The sequence below is a fragment of the Heterodontus francisci genome, chromosome 4 (genome assembly GCF_036365525.1).
Source record: "Heterodontus francisci isolate sHetFra1 chromosome 4, sHetFra1.hap1, whole genome shotgun sequence".
In the NCBI taxonomy this organism is placed as follows: domain Eukaryota; kingdom Metazoa; phylum Chordata; class Chondrichthyes; order Heterodontiformes; family Heterodontidae; genus Heterodontus; species Heterodontus francisci.
In genome coordinates this window covers 9,893,025-9,914,039 of record NC_090374.1, presented here as the reverse complement: position 1 = coordinate 9,914,039, position 21,015 = coordinate 9,893,025, and positions in this window count along the sequence as shown.

The window sequence follows — 21,015 nt, the reverse complement described above, 5'->3', positions numbered from 1 at the left end:
CTGAATAAATGGACTGGTTGTTTATTGTGAAATCATAAAGAACCCAAACACAAGCTTTACATCAGGAACAACATGTTAGTTACCAGGACCTTCCCTGGCTGGTGTAACAGCCAATCAACAAACGTCAGGAACGCCCTTTACATTGGCAGAGAAGTTATGAACATGGTGCCCAGAAGGTCAGGGGCAGTGTGGAAACAACGGAGCATGACTTATACTTACAAACCTCCCTGAACTACATGGAAAACCTTTAAATTGTAGGCTTCCCAAATCATTAATGAGGTATACTGGGCGTATAAAGTGAGCTCTCTGGGGAACAGTCAAAGTACAGTCTAAACCTCACAAACTATTGCGAGACTTTATCAAAGAAAAGAATAATTAAATGGTCCCAGGATGTTAACTCCCTCAATGCTTCAACTGAAGGTGCGCTGAGGGTTTACAGGAAAATACTTGAATTTCAGCTAGTAAATGGTAGGTAATATTCAAAAAGCTTTCAATAAGGTACCACACAGTAGGCTCATGACAAAGGTTAGGCCATGTGAAGTCAAGGGACAAACAGCCAAATGGGTAGGGCTGCAGAGATAGCTTTAAACTAAATAGTGGGGAGGGTTCACGTGAGGGGAGATTTGGAAAGTTAACAAGAAAGAACAAGGCAATAGTGCAGGGTAGTGATATGGATAATGATAACCAGAGTGTGACAGGAAAGGACAGAGCATAAAAGAGTGCATCAACAAGTGGTCAGAGTATGGAAAAATAGTAAAAAGACTGAATTAAAGGCTCTTTATCTGAATTCATGCAGCATTCATAAGATGGATGAATTGATGGCACAAGTAGAAATAAATGAGTATAATATGATAGCCATTACAGAGACGTGGTTGTAAAGTGACGAAGGCTGGGAACTAAATATTAGCACTGCATCAGTCTACTCTTGATCGTCACTAAATTGATGCAAGGTGTCGTTGACAGCGCTATCAAGCGGCACTTGCTTAGCAATCACTGGGGCTCAGTTTGGGTTCTTCCAGGGCCACTCAGCTCCTGACCTCATTACAGTCTGAGTTCAAACATGGACAAAAGAGCTGAACTCAAGAGGTGAGGTGAGAGTGATTGCCCTTGACATCAAGGTAGCATTTGACCGGGTATGGCATCAAGGAGCCCCAGCAAAACTGGAGTCAATGGGAATCAGGGGGAAAACTCTCTGCTGGTTGGAGTCATACCTAGCACAAAGGAAGATGCCTGTGGTTATTGGACGTCAATCATCTCAGCTCCAGGACATTACTGCAGGAGTTCCTCAGGGTGTCTTAGGCCCAAACATCTTCACTTGCTTCACCTTCCTTCAATAATATGATCAGAAGTGGGGATGTTCGCTGATGATTCACAATATTCAGAACCATTTGCAACTCCTCAGATACTGAAGCATACAGGCTTGGGTTGATAAGTGGCAAGTAATATTCACGCCACACAAGTGCCAGGCAATGACCATCTCCAACAAGAGAGAATCTAACCATCTCCCCTTAATTTTCAATAGCATTACCATTGCTGAATCCCCCACTATCAACATCCTTGGGGTTACCATTGACCAGAAACTGAACTGGAGTAGCCATATAAATACTGTGGCTACAAGAACAGGTCAGAGGCTAGGAATCCTGTGGTGAGTAACTCATCTCCTGACTCCCCAAAGCCTGTCCACCATCTACAAGGCACAAGTCAGGAGTATGATAGAATACTCTCCACTTGCCTGGATGGGTGCAGCTCCAACAACACTCAAGAAGCTCGACACCATCCAAGACAAAGCAGCCCGCTTGATTGGCACCCCATCCACAAACATTCACTCCCTCCACCACTGACACACAGTAGCAGCAGTGTGTACCATCTACAAGATGCACTGCAGCAACTCACCAAGTCTCCTTCGACAGCACCTTCCAAACCTGCGACCTCTGCCACCTAGAAGGACAAGGGCAGAAGATGCATGGGAACACCACCACCTACAAGTTCCTCTCCAAACCACACACCATCCTGACTTGGAACTATATCGCCGTTCCTTCACTGTCGCTGGGTCAAAATCCTGGAACTCCCTTCCTAACAGCACTGTGGGTGTACCAACCTCACATGGACTGCAACGGTTCAAGAAGGCAGCTCACCACCAACTTCTCAAGGACAATTAGAGATGGGCAATAAATGCCGACCTGGCCAGTGACGCCCACATCCCATGAACGAATAATTGAAAAAGATTCGAGGATATTTGACATTTGGAAGGATAGCAATTAAGGGAAAGGAGGTGAGATAGCTCTGTTAATAAAGGTTGAGATCAGTACACTGGTGAGAAATGATCTTGGCTCGGAAGATCAAGATGTAGAATCAGTTTTGGTGGAGATAAGAAATAGCAAGAGAAAAAAATCACTGGCTCTCTAATAGCCACTAATTGTAGGACAGAGAATCAAGAAATAATGGGTGCTTGTAAGAAAGGTACAGCAATAAAATGGACATTTTTAAACTTCATATCAACTGGGCGAATCAAATTGGCAAAGGTAGCCTGGAGTATGAGTTCATAGAGTGTATCTGGGACCATTTCTTTGAACAATACGTTCTGGTATCAACCCGAGAGCAGGCTGTTTTAGATCTGGCAATGTGGAATGAGACAGGGTTAGTAAATGACCTCATAGATTAGATTAGAGATACAGCACTGAAACAGGCCCTTCGGCCCACCGAGTCTGTGCCGAACATCAACCACCCATTTATACTAATCCTACACTAATCCCATATTCCTACCAAACATCCCCACCTGTCCCTATATTTCCCTACCACCTACCTATACTAGTGACACTTTATAATGGCCAATTTACCTATCAACCTGCAAGTCTTTTGGCTTGTGGGAGGAAACCGGAGCACCCGGAGAAAACCCACGCAGACCCAGGGAGAACTTGCAAACTCCACACAGGCAGTACCCGGAATCGAACCCAGGTCCCTGGAGCTGTGAGGCTGCGGTGCTAACCACTGCGCCACTGTGCCGCCCTCATAGTAAAGGATCCTCTAGGCAAACATAGAAACATAGAAAATAGGAGCAGGAGTAGGCCATTCGGCCCTTCGAGCCTGCTCCACCATTCATTATGACCGTGGCTGGTCATCCAACTCAGTAACCTGTTCCCGCTTTCGCCCCATATCCTTTGATCCCTTTAGACCCAAGAGCTATATCTAACTCCTTCTTGAAAACATATAATGTTTTGGCCTCAACTGCTTTCTGTGGTAGCGAATTCCACAGGCTCACCACTCTCTGGGTGAAGAGATTTCTCCTCATCTCAGTCCTGAAAGGTTTACCCCGTATCCTTAGACTTAGGGCGGCACAGTGGCGCAGTGGTTAGCACCGCAGCCTCACAGCTCCAGCGACCTGGGTTCAATTCTGGGTACTGCCTGTGTGGAGTTTGCAAGTTCTCCCTGTGTCTGTGTGGGTTTCCTCCGGGTGCTCCGGTTTCCTCCCACAGCCAAATGACTTGCAGGTTGATAGGTAAATTGGCCATTATAAATTGCCACTAGTGTAGGTGGGAGGGGAATATAGGGACAGGTGGGGATGTGGTAAGAATATGGGATTAGTGTAGGATTAGTATAAATGGGTGGTTAATGGTCGGCACAGACTCGGTGGGCCGAAGGGCCTGTTTCAGTGCTGTATATCTAAATCTAAAAAAATCTAAATCTAAACTATGACCCCTGGTTCTGGACTCCCCGACCATCGGGACCATCCTTCCTGCATCTAACCTGTCAAGTCCTGTTAGAATTTTATAGGTTTCTATGAGATCCTCCCTCACTCTTCTGAACTCCAGCAAATATAATCCTAACCGACTCAATCTCTCCTCATACATCAGTCCCACCATCCCAGGAATCAGTCTGGTAAACCTTTGCTGCACTCCCTCTATAGCAAGGACATCCTTCCTCAGATAAAGAGACCAAAACTGCACACAATATTCCAGGTGTGGCCTCACCCTGTATAATTGCAGAAAGACATCCCAGCTCTTGTACTCAAAGCCTCTCGCTATGAAGGTCAACATACCATTTGCCTTTTTTACCACCTGCATGCTTACCTTCAGCGACTGGTGTACGAGAACACTCAAGTCTCGCTGCATATTCCCCTCTCTCAGTTTATAGCCGTTCAGATAATAATCTGCCTTCCTGTTTTTGCGACCAAAGTGGATACAAAAGTGCTACAAAAGTGATCATTCCATGATAGAATTTCACATTCAGTTTGAGGGTGAGAAATCTGGGTCTGAAACTAGTGTCTTAGGTATGGAGACAGGGCTGGCTAAAGTGGACTGGGAAAATAAGTTAAAAACTAAAGATAGTGGAGAAGCATTGGCAGACATTTAAGGAGATATTTCATAACTCTCAACAAAGATACATTCCATTGAGAAAGAAAGACTCTGTGAGAAGGGTGCCCCATCCGTGACTAGCTAAGGAAGTTGATGATGGTATCAAATTGAAAGAAGGAGTGAGCAATGCTGTAAAGATTAGTGGTAGGCCAGAAGATGGGGAACATTTTAGAAACTGGCAGAGGATGGCTAAAAATCACAGAATCACAGAATTATACAATGCAGAAGATGCCTTTCGGCCCATCAAGTCTGCACCAATGCATTAAAAGACACCTGCCCTGTCTACCTAATCCCATTTGCCAGCACTTGGCCCATAGCCTTGAATGTTATGACGTGCCAAATGCTCATCCAGGTACTTTTTAAAGGATGTGAGGCAACCCGCATCTACCACCCTCCCAGGCAGGGCATTCCAGACCGTCACCATCCTCTGGGTAAAAAAGTTCTTCCTCAAATCCCCCTTAAACCTCCTGCCCCTCACCTTAAACTTGTGTCCCCTCGTAACTGACCCTTCAACTAAGGGGAACAGCTGCTCCCTATCCACCCTGTCCATGCCCCTCATAATCTTGTACACCTCGATCAGGTCACCCCTCAGTCTTCTCTGCTCCAGTGAAAACAACCCAAGCCGATCCAACCTCTCTTCATAGCTTAAATGTTCCATCGCAGGCAAAATCCTGGTGAATCGCCTCTGCACCCCCTCCAGTGCAATCACATCCTTCCTATAATGTGGTGACCAGAATTGCACACAGTACTCCAGCTGTGGCCTTACCAAAGTTCTGTACAACTCCAACATGACCTCCCTGCTTTTGTAATCTATGCCTCGATTGATAAAGGCAAGTGTCCCATATGCCTTTTTCACCACCCTATTAACCTGCCCTTCTGCCTTCAGGGATCTATGGACAAACACGCCAAGGTCCCTTTGTTCCTCGGAACTTCCCAGTGTCAGGCCATTCATTGAATACTTCCATGTAACATTACTCCTTCCAAAGTGTTTCACCTCACACTTTTCAGCGTTAAATTCCATCTGCCACTTTTCTGCCCATTTGACCATCCCGTCTATAACTTCCTGTAACCCAAGACACTCAACCTCACTGTTAACCACTGTTAATATTGCACAAAGGGAGAAATTAAAGTAAACTAGCAAGAAATATAAAAACAGACAGCAAGACAGTTTCGCAGTGAGATGGTGGCTGTTGGTAATGTCACTCAACTAGTAATCCAGAGGCCTGGGCTAATGCCCTGGCGACATGAGTTCAAATCCCACCATGGCAGCTGGTGGAATTTAAATTCAATAAATTAATAAATTCAATTAATCAATAAAAATCTGGAATTGAAAGCTAGTCTTAGTAGTGGTGCTATGAAACAATCATTGGTTATGGTAAAAACCCATCTGATTCATAAATGTCCTTCAGGGAAGGAAATCTGCCATCCTTACCTGGTCTGGCCTACATGTGACTCCAGAGCCACAGCAATGGGGTTGACTCTTAACAGCATTCTGAAAAGGCCTAACAAGTCACTCAGTTGTCAAGGGCAATTAAAGATGTGCAACAAATGCTGACCTTGCCAGCGACACCCACGTCCCATATAAGAAAAAAAAGTAAAAGCTTCTACAAGTATATAACACATAACAAAGTAGCTAAAGTAAGCATTGGTCCATTAGAGGATGAGATTTGGGAATTAATGGGAAACAAGGAGATGGCGGTGCCATAGTGGTATTGTCATTGGAATAGTAACCCAGAGACCCAGGGTATTTCTCTGGGGACATGGGTTCAAATCCCACCATGGCCGAAGGTGGAATTCCAAAAAATCTTGAATTAACTAGTCTAATGATGGTCATGACAACCATTGTTGTAAAATCCCATCTGCTTCACTAATGTCCTTCGGGAAGGAAATCTTCTGTCCTTACCTGGTCTGGTCTGCATGTGACTTGAGACCCACAGCAATGCGGTTGACTCCTAAATGGCATAACAAGCCACTCAGATGTGTCAAACCACTACAGTCAATAAGGAATGAAACCAGACGGACCACTCAGCATCAACCAAGGCACCGGAAACAATAACGGCAAACCCAGCCCTGTCGACCCGGCAAAGTCCTCCTTACTAACATCTGGGGGCTTGTGCCAAAGTTGGGAGAGCTGTCCCACAGACTAGTCAAGCAACAGCCTGACATAGTCATACTCACAGAATCATACCTTACAGACAATTCCCCAGACCCTGCCATCACCATTCCAGAAGAGATAGCAGCACAGTGGTATACAGTCGGGAGGGAGTTGCCCTGGGAGTCCTTGACATTGACTCCAGACTGCACAAAGTCTCATGGCATCAAACATGGGCAAGGAAACCTGCTGATTACCATCTACTGCTCCCCCTCAGCTGATGAGTCAGTACTCCTCCATGTTGAACAGCAATTGGAGGAAGCACTGAGGGTGGCAATGTTGCAGTATGTACTCTTGCAGGGTGGAGACTTCAATGTCCATCACCAAGAGTGACTCTGTAGCAGCATTGCTGGCCAAGTTCTAAAGGACTTAGCTGCTAGATTGGGTATGCGGCAGGTGGTGAGGGAACCAACGAGATGGAAAGATTTACGTGACTTCGTCCTCACCAATCTGTCTGCAGCAGATACATCTGTCCATGACAATATTGGTAAGAGTGACCACCGCACAATCCTTGTGGAGACAAAGGCCCATCTTCACATTGAGGATACCCTCCATCGTGTTGTGTGGTACTAGATTTTGAATCGATCTATCAATGCAAAACTGGGCATCCATGAGGCGCTGTGGGCCATCAGCAGCAGCAGAATTGTACTGAACCACAATCTGTAAGATGTGGCCCTGCATATACCCCACTCTACCATTACTATCAAGTTGGGGTACTAACTCTGGCTCAATGAAGAGTGTAGGAGGGCAAGCTTGGAGCAGCACCAAGCATACCTCAAAATTAGGTGTCAACCTGGTGAAGCTAGAACCCAGGACTACTCTCATGACAACAGTGTGAGCAGGATGCAATAGAGATAAGCTCTGCAGTCCTGTCACATCCAGTCGTGAATGGTGGTGGACAATTAAACAACTAATAGGAGGAGGTGGCTCCACAAATATTCCCATTCTCAATGATGGGAGAGCCCAGCACATCAGTGCGAAAGATAAGGCAGAAGCGTTTGCAATAATCTTCAGCCAGAAGTGCCGAGTGGATGATCCATCTCAGCCTCCTCCTGAAGTCCCCAGCATCACAGATTCCAGTCTTCAGCCAATTTAATTCACTCTGCGTGATATCAAGAAACGACTGAAGGCACTGGATACTGCAAAGGCTATGGACCCTGACAACATTCCGTCAATAGTACTGAAGACCTATGCTTCTGAACTTGCTGCACCCCTAGCCAAGCTGTTCCAGTACAGCTACAACACTGGCATCTACCCTGCAATGTGGAAAATTGACCAGATATGTCCTGTACATAAAAAGCAGGACAAATCCAACCTGACCAATTACCACCCCTTCAGTCTACTCTCAATCATCAGTAAAGGGATGGAAGGTGTCATCAACAGTGACCTACTCAGTGACGCTGAGTTTGGGTTCTGCCAGGGCACTCAGCTTCTGACCTCATTACAGCCTTGGTTCAAACAGGGACAAAAGAGGTGAGGTGAGAGTGACTGCTCTTGACATCAAGGCAGCATTTGACTGAGTATGGCATTAAGGAGCCCTAGCAAAACTGGAGTCAATGAGAATCAGGGGGAAAACTCTCTGCTGGTTGAAATCATACCTAGCGTAAAGGAAGATGATTGTGGTTGTTGGAGGTCAATTATCTCAGTCCCAGGACATCACTGCAGGAGTTCCTCAGGGTAGTGTCCTGGGCACAACCATCTTCAGCTGCTTCATCAATGACCTTCCTTCAATCATAAGGTCAGAAGTGGGGATGTTCGCTGATGATTGCACAATGTTCAGCACCATTGGTGACTCCTCAGATACTGAAGCAGTCCGTGCAGAAATGCAGCAAGACTTGGACAATATCCAGGCTTGGGCTGATTAGTGGCAAGTAACATTCGCGCCATACAAGTGCCAGGCAATGACCATCTCCAACAAGAGAGAATCTAACCACCTCCCCTTGACATTCAACGGCATTACCATTGCTGATTCGCCCATTATCAACATCCTAGGGGCTACCATTAACCAGAAACTGAACTGGAGTTGCCATTTAACTACCGTGGCTACAAAAGCAGGTCAGAGGCTAGGAAACCTAAGGCGGGTAACTCACCTCCTGACTCCCCAAAGCCTGTCCACCATCTACAAGGCACAAGTCAGGAGTGTGATGGAATACTCTCCACTTGCCTGGATGGGTGCAGCTCCAACAACACTCAAGAAGCTCGACACCATCCAGCACAAAGCAGCCTTCTTGATTGGCACCCCATCCACAAACATTCACTCCCTCCACCACTGACGCACAGTGGCAGCAGTGTGTACCATCTACAAGATGCACTGCAGCAATGCACCAAGGCTCCTTCGACAGCACCTTCCAAACCCACAACCTCTACCAACTAGAAGGACAAAGTCAGCGAATCCATGGGAACACCACCACCTGCAACTTCCCCTCCAGGTCACACACCATCCTGACTTGGAAATATATCGCCGTTCCTTCAATGTCACTGGGTCAAAATCCTGGAAATTCCTTCCTAAAAGCACTGTGGATGTAACTACCCCACATGGACTACAGAGGATCAAGAAGGCAGCTCACCACCACCTTCTCAAGGGCAATTAGGGATGGGCAATAAATGCTGGCCTGGCCAATGAGGCCCACATCCCATGAATGAATAAAAAAAAAGAATAGAACTGGACACATTGCTCAAGGTGGGTCTGAATAGAACTGAAGCCATTGCTCAAGGTTGTTCTGCATTGATTTGAAGACATTGCTCAAGCTGGGTCTGACCAGGATGGGACACATTGCTCAAGGTGAGTCTGAATTTAACTGGACACATTGCTCAAGGTCAGACTTAATATAACTGTACACATTGCACAAGATGAGTCTGAATAAAACAGGACACATTGCTCCAGGTGTTATGAGCGGCATGGACAGAGTGGATCGTCAGAAGCTTTTTCCCAGGGTGGAAGAGACAGTTACTAGGGGACATAGGTTTAAGGTACGAGGGGCAAAGTTTAGAGGGGATGTGCGAGGCAGGTTTTTTACACAGAGGGTGGTGAGTGCCTGGAACTTGCTGCCAGGGGAGGTGGTGGAAGCAGATACGATAGTGATGTTTAAGAGACATCTTGACAAATATATGAATAGGAAGGGAATAGAGGGATGTGGGCCCCGGAAGTGCAGAAGGTGTTAGTTCAGGCAGGCATCAGGATCGGCGCAGGCTTGGAGGGCCGAATGGCCTGTTCCTCTGCTGTTCTTTTTGTTCTTTGAGTCAGAATAGAAGTGGTCCCATTGCTCAAGGTGAATCTCAGCAGAACTGGACACATTGCTCAAGGTTAGTCTGAATAGAATTGGACACATTGCTCAATGTGAGTCTGAATAGAACTGGAGACATTGCTCAAGGTGAATCTCAGTAGAACTGGACACATTGCTCAAGGTGAGTCTGAATAGAACTGGACACATTGCTCAAGGTGAATCTCAGTAGAACTGGACACATTGCTCCAGGTGAGTCTGAATAGAACTGGACACATTGCTCAAGGTGAATCTCAGTGGAACTGGACACATTGCTCAAGGTGAGTCTGAATAGAATTGGACACATTGCTCAAGGTGAGTCTGAATTGAACTGGACACATTGCTCAAGGTGAATCTCAGTAGAACTGGACACTTTGCTCAAGGTGAGTCTGAATAGAACTGGACACATTGCTCAAGGTGAGTCTGAATATAATTGGATACATTGCTCAAGGTGAGTCTAAATAGAACTGGACACATTGCTCAAGGTGAGTCTGAATAGAACTGGACACATTGTTCAAGGTGAATTTCAGTAGAACTGGACACATTGCCCAAGATGAGTCTAAATAGAACTGGACACTTTGCTCAAGGTGGGTCTGAATACAATTGGATACATTGCCCAAGGTGAGTCTAAATAGAACTGGACACATTGCTCAAGGTGAGTCTGAATAGAACTGGACACATTGATCAAGGTGAATCTCAGTAGAACTGGACACATTGCCCAAGGTGAGTCTAAATAGAACTGGACATATTGCTCAAGGTGAATCTCAGTAGAACTGGACTCATTGCTCAAGGTGGGTCTGAATAGAACTGGAAAAATTGCTCAAGGTGAATCTCAGTAGAACTGGACACATTGCTCAAGGTGAATCTGAATATAATTGGACACATTGCTCAAGGTGAGTCTGAATAGAATTGAACATATTGCTCAAGGTGAATCTCAGTGGAACTGGACACATTGCTCAAGGTGGGTCTGAATAGAACTGGACATATTGCTCAAGGTGAATCTCGTTCGAACTGGACACATTGTTCAAGGTGTGTCTGAATAGAACTGGACACATTGCTCAAGGTGATTCTCAGTAGAACTGGACACATTGCTCAAGGTGGGTCTGAATAGAACTGGACATATTGCTCAAGGTGAATCTCAGTCGAACTAGACACATTGCTCCAGGTGAGTCTGAATAAAACTGGACACATTGCTCAAAGTGAATCTCAGTAGAACTGGGCACATTGCTCAAGGTGAGTCTGAATGGAATTGGACACATTGCTCCAGGTGATTCTGAATAGAACTGGACACATTGCTCCAGGTGAGTCTGAATAGTACAGGACTCATTGCTCAAGGTAAATCTGAATAAAACTGGACACATTGCTCATGGTGAATCTCAGTAGAACTGGACACATTGCTCAAGGTGAGTCTGAATAGAATTGGACACATTGCTCAAGGTGAGTCTGAATAGAACTGGACACATTGCTCAAGGTGGGTGTGAATGGAACTGGACACATTGCTCAAAGTGAATCTCAGTAGAACTGGACACATTGCTCCAGGTGAATCTCAGTAGAACTGGACACATTGCTCCAGATGAGTCTGAATAAAACTGGACACATTGCTCAAAGTGAATCTCAGTAGAACTGGACACATTGCTCCAGGTGAATCTCAGTAGAACTGGACACATTGCTCCAGGTGAGTCTGAATAAAACTGGACACATTGCTCAAAGTGAATCTCAGTAGAACTGGACACATTGCTCCAGGTGAATCTCAGTAGAACTGGACACATTGCTCAAGGTGAGTCTGAATAGAATTGGACACATTGCTCAAGGTGAGTCTCAGTAGAACAGGACACATTGCTCAAGGTGAATGTCAGTAGAACTGGACACATTCCTCAAGGTGACTCTGAATAGAATTGGACACATTGCTCAAGGTGAGTCTGAATTGAACTGGACACATTGCTCAAGGTGAATCTCAGTAGAACTGGACACTATGCTCAAGGTGGTTCTGAATAGAACTGGACACATTGCTCATGGTGAGTCTGAATATAATTGGATACATTGCCCAAGGTGAGTCTAAATAGAACTGGACACATTGCTCAAGGTGAGTCTGAATAGAACCAGACACATTATCCAAGGTGCATCTCAGTAGAACTGGACACATTGCTCAAGGTGAGTCTGAATAGAACCAGACACATTATCCAAGGTGCATCTCAGTAGAACTGGACACATTGCTCAAGGTGGGTCTGAATAGAACTGCACATATTGCTCAAGGTGAATCTCAGTGGAACTGGACACATTGCTCAAGGTGGGTGTGAATGGAACTGCAAATATTGCTCAAGGTGATTCTCAGTAGAACTGGACACATTGCTCAAGGTGGGTCTGAATACAACTGGACATATTGCTCAAGGTGAATCTCAGTAGAACTGGACACATTGCTCAAGGTGGGTCTGAATAGAACTGGACAGATTGCTCAAGGTGAATCTCAGTGGAACTGGACACATTGCTCAAGGTGGGTGTGAATGGAACTGCAAATATTGCTCAAGGTGATTCTCAGTAGAACTGGACACATTGCTCAAGGTGGGTCTGAATACAACTGGACATATTGCTCAAGTTGAATCTCTGTAGAACTGGACACATTGCTCAAGGTGGGTCTGAACAGAACTGGACACATTGCTCAAGGTGAATCTCAGTAGAACTGGACACATTGCTCAAGGTGAGTCTGAATTGAACTGGACACATTGCTCAAGGTGAATCTCAGTAGAACTGGACACTTTGCTCAAGGTGGGTCTGAATAGAACAGGACACATTGCTCAAGGTGAATGTCAGTAGAACTAGACACATTGCTCAAGGTGAGTCTGAATAGAATTGGACACATTGCTCAAGGTGAGTCTGAATTGAACTGGACACATTGCTCAAGGTGAATCTCAGTAGAACTGGACACTATGCTCAAGGTGGTTCTGAATAGAACTGGACACATTGCTCATGGTGAGTCTGAATATAATTGGATACATTGCCCAAGGTGAGTCGAAATAGAACTGGACACATTGCTCAAGGTGAGTCTGAATAGAACCAGACACATTATCCAAGGTGCATCTCAGTAGAACTGGACACATTGCTCAAGGTTGGCCTGAATAGAACTGGACACATTGCTCAAGGTGAGTCTGAATAGAACTGGACATATTGCTCAAGGTGAATCTCAGTAGAACTGGACACATTGCTCAAGGTGGGTCTGAATAGAACTGGACATATTGCTCAAGGTGAATCTCAGTGGAACTGGACACATTGCTCAAGGTGGGTGTGAATGGAACTGGAAATATTGCTCAAGGTGATTCTCAGTAGAACTGGACACATTGCTCAAGGTGGGTCTGAATACAACTGGACATATTGCTCAAGTTGAATCTCTGTAGAACTGGACACATTGCACAAGGTGGGTCTGAACATAACTGGACACATTGCTCAAGGTGAATCTCAGTAGAACTGGACACATTGCTCAAGGTGAGTCTAAATTGAACTGGACACATTGCTCAAGGTGAATCTCAGTAGAACTGGACACTTTGCTCAAGGTGGGTCTGAATAGAACAGGACACATTGCTCAAGGTGAATCTCAGTAGAACTGGACACATTGCTCAAGGTGAGTCTGAATAGAACTAGACACATTGTTCAAGGTGCATCTCAGTAGAACTGGACACATTGCTCAAGGTGAGTCTGAATAGAACTGGACATATTGCTCAAGTTGAATCTCAGTGGAACTGGACACATTGCTCAAGGTGGGTCTGAATAGAACTGGACATATTGCTCAAGGTGATTCTGAGTAGAACGGGACACATTGCTCATGGTGAGTCTGAATAGAATTGGATACATTGCTCAAGGTGATTCTGAGTAGAACTGGCCACATTGCACAAGGTGAATCTGAGTAGAACTGGACACATTGCTCAAGGTGTGCCTGAATAGAATTGGACACATTGCTCAAGGTGAATCTCAGTGGAACTGGACACATTGCTCAAGGTGAGTCTGAATAGAATTGGACATATTGCTGAAGGTGAATCTCAGTGGAACTGGACACATTGCTCAAGGTGGGTCTGAATAGAAATGGACATATTGCTCAAGGTGATTCTCAGTAGAACTGGACACATTGCTCAAGGTGGGTCTGAATAGAACTGGACACATTGCTCCAGGTGAATCTGAGTAGAACTGGACAGATTGCTCAAGGTGAATCTCAGTAGAACTGGACACATTGCTCAAGGTGAGTCTGAATAGAATTGGACACATTGCTCAAGGTGAATCTCAGTACAACTGGACACATTGCTCCAGGTGAGTCTGAATAGTACTGGACCCATTGCTCAAAGTGAGTCTGAATAGAACTGGACACATAGCTCAAAGTGAATCTCAGTCGAACTAGACACATTGCTCGAGGTGAGTCTGAATAGAATTGGACACATTGCTCAAAGTGAGTCTGAATAGAACTGGACACATAGCTCAAGGTGAATCTCAGTCGAACTAGACACATTGCTCCAGGTGAGTCTGAATAAAACTGGACACATTGCTCAAAGTGAATCTCAGTAGAACTGGACACATTGCTCAAGGTGAGTCTGAATAGAACTGGTCACATTGCTCAAGGTCAGTCTGAATGGAATTGGACACATTGCTCAAGGTGATTCTGAATAAAACAGGACACATTGCTCCAGGTGAGTCTGAATATAATTGGATACATTGCCCAAGGTGAGTCTAAATAGAACTGGACACATTGCTCAAGGTGAGTCTGAATAGAACAGGACACATTGTTCAAGGTGAATCTCAGTAGAACTGGACACATTGCTCAAGGTGGGTCTGAATAGAATTGCACATATTGCTCAAGGTGAATCTCAGTAGAACTGGACACATCGCTCAAGGTTGGCCTGAATAGAACTGGACACATTGCTCAAGGTGAGTCTGAATAGAACTGGACATATTGCTCAAGGTGAATCTCAGTAGAACTGGACACATTGCTCAAGGTGGGTCTGAATCGAACTGGACATATTGCTCAAGGTGAATCTCAGTGGAACTGGACACATTGCTCAAGGTGGGTCTGAATGGAACTGGAAATATTGCTCAAGGTGATTCTCAGTAGAACTGGACACATTGCTCAAGGTGGGTCTGAACAGAACTGGACACATTGCTCAAAGTGAATCTCAGTAGAACTGGACACATTGCTCAAGGTGAGTCTGAATAGAAATGGACACATTGCTCAAGGTGAGTCTGAATATAATTGGATACATTGCTCAAGGTGAATCACAGTAGAACTGGACACATTGCTCCAGGTGAGTCGGAATAGAACTGGACACATTGCTCAAGGAGAGTCTCAGTAGAATTGGATACATTGCTCAAGGTGAGTCTGAATAGATCTGGTCACATTGCTCAAGGTGAGTCTGAATTGAATTGGACACATTGCTCAAGGTGAATCTCAGTAGAACTGGACACATTGCTCCAGGTGAGTCTGAATAGAACTGGACACATTGCTCAAGGTGAATCTCAGTAGAACTGGTCACATTGCTCAAGGAGAGTCTGAGTAGAATTGGATACATTGCTCAAGGTGAGTCTGAATAGAACTGGACACATTGCTCAAGGTGAATCTCAGTAGAACTGGTCACATTGCTCAAGGAGAGTCTGAGTCGAATTGGATACATTGCTCAAGGTGAGTCTGAATAGAACTGGTCACATTGCTCAAGGTGAGTCTGAATGGAATTGGACACATTCTTCAAGGTGAATCTCAGTACAACTGGACACATTGCTCAAGGTGAGTCTGAATAGGATTGGACACATTGCTCAAGGTGAGTCTGAATTGAACTGGACACATTGCTCAAGGTGAATCTCAGTAGAACTGGACTCATTGCTCCAGGCGTGTCTGAATAAGACTGGACACATTGCTCAAAGTGAATCTCAGTAGAACTGGACACATTGCTCCAGGTGAGTCTGAATAAAACTGGACATATTGCTCAAAGTGAATCTCAGTAGAACTGGACACATTGCTCAAGGTGGGTCTGAATACAACTGGACATATTGCTCAAGTTGAATCTCTGTAGAACTGGACACATTGCTCAAGGTGGGTCTGAACAGAACTGGACACATTGCTCAAGGTGAATCTCAGTAGAACTGGACACATTGCTCAAGGTGAGTCTGAATTGAACTGGACACATTGCTCAAGGTGAATCTCAGTAGAACTGGACACTTTGCTCAAGGTGGGTCTGAATAGAACAGGACACATTGCTCAAGGTGAATGTCAGTAGAACTGGACACATTGATCAAGGTGAGTCTGAATAGAATTGGACACATTGCTCAAGGTGAGTCTGAATTGAACTGGACACATTGCTCAAGGTGAATCTCAGTAGAACTGGACACTATGCTCAAGGTGGTTCTGAATAGAACTGGACACATTGCTCATGGTGAGTCTGAATATAATTGGATACATTGCCCAAGGTGAGTCTAAATAGAACTGGACACATTGCTCAAGGTGAGTCTGAATAGAACTGGACACATTGCTCAAGGTGTGTCTGAATATAATTGGATACATTGCCCAAGGTGAGTCTAAATAGAACTGGACACATTGCTCAAGGTGAGTCTGAATAGAACTGGACACATTGTTCAAGGTGAATCTCAGTAGAACTGGACACATTGCTCAAGGTTGGCCTGAATAGAACTGGACACATTGCTCAAGGTGAGTCTGAATAGAACTGGACATATTGCTCAAGGTGAATCTCAGTAGAACTGGACACATTGCTCAAGGTGGGTCTGAATAGAACTGGACATATTGCTCAAGGTGAATCTCAGTGGAACTGGACACATTGCTCAAGGTGGGTCTGAATGGAACTGGAAATATTGCTCAAGGTGATTCTCAGTAGAACTGGACACATTGCTCAAGGTGGGTCTGAACAGAACTGGACACATTGCTCAAGGTGAGTCTGAATGGAATTGGACACATTCTTCAAGGTGAATCTCAGTACAACTGGACACATTGCTCAAGGTGAGTCTGAATAGGATTGGACACATTGCTCAAGGTGAGTCTGAATTGAACTGGACACATTGCTCAAGGTGAATCTCAGTACAACTGGACACATTGCTCCAGGTGTGTCTGAATAAGACTGGACACATTGCTCAAAGTGAATCTCAGTAGAGCTGGACACATTGCTCCAGGTGAGTCTGAATAAAACTGGACATATTGCTCAAAGTGAATCTCAGTATAACTGGACACATTGCTCCAGGTGTGTCTGAATAAGACTGGACACATTGCTCAAAGTGAATCTCAGGAGAACTGGACACATTGCTCCAGGTGAGTCTGAATAGAACTGGTCACATTGCTCAAGGTGAATCTCAGTAGAACTGGACACATTGCTCCAGGTGTGTCTGAATAAGACGGGACACATTGCTCAAAGTGAATCTCAGTAGAACTGGACACATTGCTCCAGGTGAGTCTGAATAGAACTGGTCACATTGCTCAAGGTGAATCTCAGTAGAATTGGACACATTGCTCAAGGTGAGTCTGAATAGAACTGGACACATTGCTCAAGGTGAATCTCAGTAGAACTGGACACATTGCTCAAGGTGAGTCTGAATAGAATTGGACACATTGCTCAAGGTGAGTCTGAATTGAACTGGACACATTGCTCAAGGTGAATCTCAGTAGAACTGGACACTTTGCTCAAGGTGAGTCTGAATAGAACTGGACACATTGCTCAAGGTGTGTCTGAATATAATTGGATACATTGCCCAAGGTGAGTCTAAATAGAACTGGACACATTGCTCAAGGTGAGTCTGAATAGAACAGGACACATTGTTCAAGGTGAATCTCAGTAGAACTGGACACATTGCTCAAGGTGAGTCTGAATATAATTGGACACATTGCTCAAGGTTAATCTCAGTAGAACTGGACACATTGCTCAAGGTGAGTCTAAATAGAACTGGACACATTGTTCAAGATGAGTCTGAGTAGAATTGGACACATTGCTCAAGGTGAGTCTGAATTGAACTGGACACATTGCTCAAGGTGAATCTCAGTAGAACTGGACACTTTGCTCAAGGTGAGTCTGAATAGAACTGGACACATTGCTCAAGGTGAGTCTGAATATAATTGGATACATTGCCCAAGGTGAGTCTAAATAGAACGGGACACATTGCTCAAGGTGAGTCTGAATAGAACTGGACACATTATTCAAGGTGAATCTCAGTAGAACTGGACACATTGCCCAAGGTGAGTCTAAATAGAACTGGACACTTTGCTCAAGGTGGGTCTGAATACAATTGGATATATTGCCTAAGGTGAGTCTAAATAGAACTGGACACATTGCTCAAGGTGAGTCTGAATAGAACTGGACACATTGATCAAGGTGAATCTCAGTAGAACTGGACACATTGCCCAAGGTGAGTCTAAATAGAACTGGACACATTGCTCAAGGTTGGCCTGAATAGAGCTGGACACATTGCTCAAGGTGAGTCTGAATAGAACTGGACATATTGCTCAAGGTGAATCTCAGTAGAACTGGACACATTGCTCAAGGTGAGTCTGAATAGAACTGGACATATTGCTCAAGGTGAATCTCAGTAGAACTGGACATATTGCTCAAGGAGAGTCTGAGTAGAATTGGATACATTGCTCAAGGTGAGTCTGAATAGAACTGGTCACATTGCTCAAGGTGAGTTTGAATGGAATTGGACACATTGCTCAAGGTGAATCTCAGTAGAACTGGTCACATTGCTCAAGGAGAGTCTGAGTAGAATTGGATACATTGCTCAAGGTGTGTCTGAATAGAACTGGACACATTGCTCAAGGTGAATCTCAGTAGAATTGGTCACATTGCTCAAGGAGAGTCTGAGTAGAATTGGATACATTGCTCAAGGTGAGTCTGAATAGAACTGGTCACATTGCTCAAGGTGAGTCTGAATGGAATTGGACACATTCTTCAAGGTGAATCTCAGTACAACTGGACACATTGCTCAAGGTGAGTCTGAATAGGATTGGACACATTGCTCAAGGTGAGTCTGAATTGAACTGGACACATTGCTCAAGGTGAATCTCAGTAGAACTGGACACATTGCTCCAGGTGTGTCTGAATAAGACTGGACACATTGCTCAAGGTGAATCTCAGTAGAACTGGACACATTGCTCCAGGTGAGTCTGAATAGAACTGGACACATTGCTCAAAGTGAATCTCAGTAGAACTGGACACTTTGCTCAAGGTGAGTCTGAATAGAATTGGACACATTGCTCAAGGTGAGTCTGAATTGAACTGGACACATTGCTCAAGGTGAATCTCAGTAGAACTGGACACTTTGCTCAAGATGAGTCTGAATAGAACTGGACACATTGCTCAAGGTGTGTCTGAATATAATTGGATACATTGCCCAAAGTGAGTCTAAATAGAACTGGACACATTGCTCAAGGTGAGTCTGAATATAATTGGACACATTGCTCAAGGTTAATCTCAGTAGAACTGGACACATTGCTCAAGGTGAGTCTAAAGAGAACTGGACACATTGTTCAAGGTGAGTCTGAATAGAATTGGACACATTGCTCAAGGTGAGTCTGAATTGAACTGGACACATTGCTCAAGGTGAATCTCAGTAGAACTGGACACTTTGCTCAAGGTGAGTCTGAATAGAACTGGACACATTGCACAAGGTGAATCTGAGTAGAACTGGACACATTGGTCAAGGTGTGCCTGAATAGAATTGGACACATTGCTCAAGGTGAATCTCAGTGGAACTGGACACATTGCTCAAGGTGAGTCTGAATAGAATTGGACATATTGCTGAAGGTGAATCTCAGTGGAACTGGACACATTGCTCAAGGTGGGTCTGAATAGAAATGGACATATTGCTCAAGGTGATTCTCAGTAGAACTGGACACATTGCTCAAGGTGGGTCTGAATAGAACTGGACACATTGCTCCAGGTGAATCTGAGTAGAACTGGACAGATTGCTCAAGGTGAATCTCAGTAGAACTGGACACATTGCTCAAGGTGAGTCTGAATAGAATTGGACGCATTGCTCAAGGTGAATCTCAGTACAACTGGACACATTGCTCCAGGTGAGTCTGAATAGTACTGGACCCATTGCTCAAAGTGAGTTTGAATAGAACTGGACACATAGCTCAAGGTGAATCTCAGTCGAACTAGACACATTGCTCGAGGTGAGTCTGAATAGAATTGGACACATTGCTCAAAGTGAGTCTGAATAGAACAGGACACATAGCTCAAGGTGAATCTCAGTCGAACTAGACACATTGCTCCAGGTGAGTCTGAATAAAACTGGACACATTGCTCAAAGTGAATCTCAGTAGAACTGGACACATTGCTCAAGGTGAGTCTGAATAGAACTGGTCACATTGCTCAAGGTGAGTCTGAATGGAATTGGACACATTGCTCAAGGTGATTCTGAATAAAACAGGACACATTGCTCCAGGTGAGTCTGAATATAATTGGATACATTGCCCAAGGTGAGTCTAAATAGAACTGGACACATTGCTCAAGGTGAGTCTGAATAGAACCAGACACATTATCCAAGGTGCATCTCAGTAGAACTGGACACATTGCTCAAGGTGGGTCTGAATAGAATTGCACATATTGCTCAAGGTGAATCTCAGTAGAACTGGACACATCGCTCAAGGTTGGCCTGAATAGAACTGGACACATTGCTCAAGGTGAGTCTGAATAGAACTGGACATATTGCTCAAGGTGAATCTCAGTAGAACTGGACACATTGCTCAAGGTGGGTCTGAATCGAACTGGACATATTGCTCAAGGTGAATCTCAGTGGAACTGGACACATTGCTCAAGGTGGGTCTGAATGGAACTGGAAATATTGCTCAAGGTGATTCTCAGTAGAACTGGACACATTGCTCAAGGTGGGTCTGAACAGAACTGGACACATTGCTCAAAGTGAATCTCAGTAGAACTGGACACATTGCTCAAGGTGAGTCTGAATAGAATTGGACACATTGCTCAAGGTGAGTCTGAATATAATTGGATACATTGCTCAAGGTGAATCACAGTAGAACTGGACACATTGCTCCAGGTGAGTCGGAATAGAACTGGACACATTGCTCAAGGAGAGTCTCAGTAGAATTGGATACATTGCTCAAGGTGAGTCTGAATAGATCTGGTCACATTGCTCAAGGTGAGTCTGAATTGAATTGGACACATTGCTCAAGGTGAATCTCAGTAGAACTGGACACATTGCTCCAGGTGAGTCTGAATAGAACTGGACACATTGCTCAAGGTGAATCTCAGTAGAACTGGTC